We start from the raw sequence: 6,640 nt of genomic DNA on the forward strand, positions 1-6,640 counted from the left end.
TATTTACTTTATTTGACAGTCAGCTTTTTTAAAATCATGTCTAAACTAGCACAATCTACTTTACCATTCCTACATAATTTGTATCCTGGAGTTGCAGCGTTCATCCATTGTTTTTATTTCAGAACCCCCATTAGGCTAACATTCCCACTAAAAGCTGGGCAGTGTAATAGACCTATGCCACGTTTTTTGAAAACTATCATTTATGTAGAAGCATCTATGCATGTGCAATTTATATGGGCACTAGCTCTTAAGCTCCCTGCTCAAATGGGACCCTAATTCGTGATAATAATTCTTGAGAATAATTTCGTGATAACAGATTTATTTTATTCCTTGTTCCTCGCTACACCTTACCTATATTTTAATCAACATTTGTCTCATGTTTGACATTTTTATTACTTCATCCCTGAAGAACAGATGATAGCAAATTACATACTATCCTGCTTCTACCAACATTCCCTCCATCTTAAGAACAAAGACTCTTAAAAAAAACCTTAATAGGAAGTGCCTTCTTTTGCACTTTGGTAATATAGATGTTTTGTGCCCTAAAGCTTTATTAGAGCACTGGTCAAGGATATAGAAAATCTAAACATTTCTCAGTCCAAGAAGGTTTGAGTCCAAATCTTGCACATTTCAGGATGGCAGCCTGGCTGGTCAGGTTTTTTTAATAAAATGCAGAGGTAGACCCTAGAGTACAGAGCAAAATCCAGTGTTTCCCATTCTCCATTTTCTCTTGGGTCAAGCCTGATCTCTGGACCATCCCAGGTCCCTTCTTAATTGCTCTCTGGCTTCACAAATTTTGCATGCTTGGCTACACACTTGTCCCATTTCAAGAGAGACCACTAATACAACTCCACCGTTGCTCAAGTGTGTTCAAGGAGCACTACATGGAAATAAAAGTTAGGACAAGTGTATCACCAGACATACCTAAGCAGCCAGACATGGATTTTGTGACTTGTTGTGTAGGAGTTTAGGCACAGATTTCTACCTAGGCTACATATTCACTGACTTTGTTGAGATGAACATGTCAATGCCTAGGCTGGAAGGCATGTTCCTGTCACATCCATACTGGAGAAGTCCCAGCCTTCTTTGGAGCACAATAGCCACATTCACACTACATTTTGCAAGAGTATCCACTACATACTTTCATGTCTCACCAACACAGGCACACATATCTTACTATTATTATTCCAGCTGTCTCGAGATGAAGGGCCATGGCCAGCACAGTCCCATGGCTCCTCTTTTAACGTAGTGTGCAGTCATACTGCCTGCACCAGGCAACAGACATCTTGCCTCAGGGCCACTCACATCAACCACAGGACAGCTGAGTGTTTATAACTTAACAGATTCTTGTCATATTGGGCAAGCTCTGGAGCAGAGCCGTGTGGGGTACTACTGTCATCACAACAAAATATTCACAATGATTGAGAACTACTTGGGAGCTGCACTTTTCCAGGAGTGTGCCTACACCTACTGTCCAGAGTGAGCCTGCGTGGCCGGGGCAGGTACTCAGCAGAAGGTACCAGCAGGACACGTAAGTAAGTCCCACAAAGCCCCTGGTGAAACAGGAGCTGCACAAGTGCTCCTGTATCCAGCATGTTACTGCCTCATTGTCCAAAAACAATCACTCCTTATTTCATCTACATGATCCAAGGGGACGCTCGCTCTCTTCCCCCACCCCGTCCCTTTCCTGCTAGGGTGACAAGTATTCAGCAACAATGGCAAACATTACAATAGGTAGCACCTTAGGAGCATTGCCTACAACCTGTAGAAGCAGTCAAAACACACCCAGAACTGCAGGTAGAGGCTGGAAACGTCATTCACGCACAAGCCTGCAGTACAAGGGGCGAATGAAATGCTCAGTGGGATGCGAGAAGGCTGCTATTTCACCTGGCTCATGCTGTATCATAAGCAGGCCCAATGTTGATGAGATTACAGTTTTTGCAATTATCCTGCATTTGGGGCCCTTTGGAAAACGCAACTTTCAAAATATGGCCTTAAGCAGAGGCAGGTCAGGTGCACCAGACACCTACGGATTAAGTCCTATGTATGCAACTACTATTAAAATCATGTATACTGTATCCCGGCAGCAATGTCTAGTTAAGAAGTGATTTACTTCCAGGTAGAACTACTAGCCATGGTATTGTGTCCAGTGATATTGATTCCCTGCCAAAGCAAGCCAGTTTCTCCTGTGAGTAATCAAGAGTTCCTCCTTGTATCTACTTCTCCTCTCACCACCCACGGTGCCAGGAAAAAGGCAGGAAAGGATGAAGCACCGCTGCAAGCTTGTCCCTGCCCTCACCCCTCTCCCTCCAATACAAATACCCACATTAACACACTTTCCTGTCAAGTACTCTCAGGGGAGTGCACTGACCTGAGCAGACTCATTGCTGCTCCTCTGGACTGGTATCAGCAGTATTATATTCACTAATACACTCTGTGAAAATAGTTTTTTACTCAGTACAATCAGGATCATTCTCAAAGATGACAACCTCTAATTGGCATAGGTTTTTTTCCTGTGTCCGATTACTTTAGTTTCTTCTGTCCCAGTTGCTCTGCTTCTTTTCAGATACTTGTTTTAATATCAAAACTGCACTTAGTTTATGCTTTTCCTTTACATTTTTTATGAATCTTCCCTTTCTGAGGAAAGGATAATGCAAGGGTATGCTGAAGGTGAGAGCATCTGCTTGATAGGTAGACGTAGCTTTGGAGAGGGCAAACCTGGACTTAGTAGCTGGTAAGAAGGGGAAAACAAGAGGAACGTGAGGATTTTGGACATTTGAGAGGAGCCTGTGGGAATACACAAAACTCAGTAAAGACTGTGCAGGGGAAGGGGATCAAGGAGGAACAAAGAGGGAATAGACAGAAAGGAGCCAGTTGCATCTAAACAGCATCCAGTCGGTATGCATGTGACCAGGCTCTGAGCTTGATGAGCCCAGTCTATCCTGTCTTCTTATTGAACCCTTTCTTCACCATCTCTCCGTCATCTCACTCTACGCCACTTGCGGGAGCGCTGTGAGGACGAGATGCTAACACTTGGAGGGGCAGGCGGGACTGCACTCGGTGCCAGGAACCGGAGTCAGCCCTGGGGTGCAGGCACCCCTGGCTGGTGGCATCAGCAGCTGGAGCGGGTGGCGGTCTTGGCTGCAGCCACTGGGGTGGGAACGGCATGTGTCCCAAAAAACAGCTACTTGCGGGGATGAACATGAGTGAGTGCTGGCACCTCTGGGAGAATGTATTTAAGAAAGGGCAAAACGCTGCATAGCAATGATGAATGAGGACAAAAGTGTGAGAAACAGCAGCCCTGTGACCATCAAGTTCAGAGGAGGGGAGGAGCTGCTCCAGGCACCGGAGAATCTATTTTAATTGGCAATAAATTCATTTTCCCCAAGTCTAGTCTGTTTTTCCTGTGACAGTAACTGGTAAGCAACCTCCCTAACTTTATTGCGACCCAAGAGCTTTCTTGTCCTATTTTATCCCCCTGTCCCACTGAGGAGGGGAGTGAGCAGCTGGAGTTTGGCCCTCAGCTACAGTTAACGCACCACAGGTATCAGACAGACAGGGTGCCTGTGAGATGAGGGGGTGTGTGTTTGCTAGCACACATCAAGCTGGACCAGCTGGTGAGTAGACCTGTGGAGCAGGTAAGAGGGCTTGGGATTTGAGCAGGGGTAGCGGACAGGGAAGCCATGCTGATGCTCAAAGGATCTGCGAATGTCCATGTGAATAGAGTGAGTGGTGGATGGGTGTGCTTTCACTATTGAGCTTCAATCCTGATGAGCTGAAGAGGACGAGGGGACTTGGCTGTCTGCACTTACATGAGTCCTGGCAGTACTATATGTGGGTGCTGTTGAAGGCAGTGCCTCCTCATGGCACTGTGTGTGGCCAGTCATGTCAGTGTCCTCTGTGCGTGTGTCTCTGGGACGCATGCTCAGCCTTGCTGCTAGTTGAACCTGCAAACAGAAAAGCAGCAGCTGCGTCCATCAGCCTGGGTCAGAGACTTCCGGGCCTTAGGACAGCCCAGGCTGGGCTCCAGCAGCCAGGAAGGAGGTACCCCCATCCCCAGAGCTGCTGGAGGGGCAACCCCTTAGAAGACACCCCTTAACAGACAATTAGCACAATCAGTAGTTTGAATTGATATGTATACAATTATCTACATGAAGTTTTTGACTTACTAAGGGATCGTCAGTTGATGGGTTTTTTTCATCCCCACAGAATCTGTGAACTGTTACCATTCTTTTCCATCCAGATCTGTTTATAGAAACAGCCTCAGGTATAAGCTGGGTAAGACAAGCTGAGAAACTCTTGCAGCTGAAGGGGCAGTGCTGCTATTCCTCTGCTCACTTCCAGTGGCACTAGTCTGACACTTCAGTAAGATGATTGAACTCTTTACGCCTGCAAAAAAGTGCAATTGCCTGTATTCTGAGCTTTCCATACATAGAAAACTGGCTACAAATTACTGACTCATAGATCTATCACCTTCTGAGCCAGTCAGCAATGCTCAGTTTTTGCACTAATAATGCTGCTAAATATTTAAGGGTTCTGTTTAAAATATTGCAAGTTAGTTGTTAATGACAAATCATCTTCTTCAACATCATTTTATTCAGGTCTTGCACAGTTCTATTTATTTAAAAAAACCAAAACAAAACAAACAACTGCGAAATAAACAAACCCCACATTTTTTTCAAAGACCAAAGTGCTCTGAATGACTTCAGATGTATGGACAGAAAACAGTTCTATCACTCATCACCTTGTTGTTCATCTTTTCTGGATTGGGGCAGGCATTCATAGATAAATATTTTTTGTATTTATCTATGTATTTGCAACATAGCTGAGCAAAACGAGCTGCAGCATTTACTTATTTTCTCCCACTGGAAAATATTTCCAGATACATTTATCCTGCTTATTATTCCGTATACCTTCAGAGAGGAAAAAAGAAGTCATGAAACATCATTTCAGTTGGATTCTACTTGAAATTCAGCTTGAAAATACTTGTTATAGATATGCACAGTATATATAGGCTGTCATCATCCAAGTGTAAGCAAGTGCTCTTGGACTTTAAATGGCTGTAGCTGCTTAAGCTGCAAATTAGGCACTTTTTCCTCAGAAAGGAATCTGAAGCCAACTTAGATACCAGGGCTCTCTATGTAATGCTTGGAGAGTGTGCAGAGGTTCAGAAGAGGGTCCAGAATTGTAAGCATCCTGAGCAGAACTGCCTAGTGCTAGACTATTGGGAAATGCTAACAAGAAGCTGTGCTTAAACCCTTTGCCCCCTCAAGAATTCATGACTGCAAAGATATGCCTTTGCTCCCTTTTCAAATGCCACAGTTCTTCTCTTAAAAGGCAATTATATCTTCTCTTAAGGCACTTAAACATTGGAAAGAAAAAAAAAGCAGGGCATTTTGCATTAATAGTGACTGGATGAAAACCAAATCATGCACAAATGATATCAAAGCAAAGACTAGATACGTATACAATCCATGCTGGCTTCCACTTTTACATGATTCATCTATTTCAGCCTATTCATCTATGAACTGACAGTTCAGAGACAGGAGATACAAGTTTAAAATGCCTCCAAGCTGAGAACAACACTGGCTCGAAGTGCTCATCCTCTCAGGTGAGTGCTCTGATCCCCAGGCTAGTACATAAAACACGGGCATCAGCACTTTATTTAAAGCAGTCACAGCCACCTTTTAAATGGGACCTGATCAAAACAGTGCATTAAACATGCTCCTAGAACAAGACTTTTAGGTGGACCACCACCTAGTTCTTCCTAGACTCTTGAGGAAACCTAACTTTCAGCTGGTATTAGGAGACTGCCTTAAAAGAAAAAGCTAGAAGGACTCGAGCCAGCTAGAAAAGTGAGGAAGCAAAGAAGGGTGGATATGATAAAGACGTACAATAAACTAGACAAATCAACTTAAGACTTATACTGTGTTATTAGCATTATACTCATAAAAATGCTGTTCATGACACTTACAGTTAAATATTTGCTAAATGGATACTAGCTGGTATTTTAGAAAACTGCTGTAAAGGCTAGTTAAAAGAATGCATTCTTTGAAAGGGAAGACATGCATGATCTATTTTCCAGAAATTTGCATCTTTTTACTCTTTGCTTTTATTAATAGGTAGGAAAAGTTTTGGATCTGGAATACTCTATGTAGATTGTACAGGACAGCTTGGGAAATTGGTGTGCCCACAGGATTTTGTCCACACATCTTTTACTTTACATTTTTCCCTAGTTGAGAACTCTTGCACATTACAATGAACATTTTTAATTTTTCCAAATCGACATTTTGTTTGTCATAATCTAAAGGTACCATTGACTGGTTGAAAGATTCTTAGGTATCCTTGATTCTGTAACGTTAACATTAGTGGTGGGAACAGCCTTTTGTCTTGAGATCTGTAACATTAATTGAAGGTGGATTGAAAGTAGTCTGGAGACGAAGAGACAGATCAGTGACAGATTCAAAATATTAAATACTGTACAGTCTCATACACTAACTCTAAATGTATATCAGACAATATGGAAAACCTACAAACTTAAGAACATTAAGTATATAATAAACACAAAATAAGACGAAAAAACCTGTAAAGTATCAGCTTTCTTGGTAGACTATTGCTAACTAATTCTACCAACCTCTCT

Source organism: Pygoscelis adeliae, unplaced genomic scaffold (genome assembly GCF_000699105.1).
Source record: "Pygoscelis adeliae isolate BGI_AS28 unplaced genomic scaffold, ASM69910v1 Scaffold12, whole genome shotgun sequence".
In the NCBI taxonomy this organism is placed as follows: Eukaryota; Metazoa; Chordata; class Aves; order Sphenisciformes; family Spheniscidae; genus Pygoscelis; species Pygoscelis adeliae.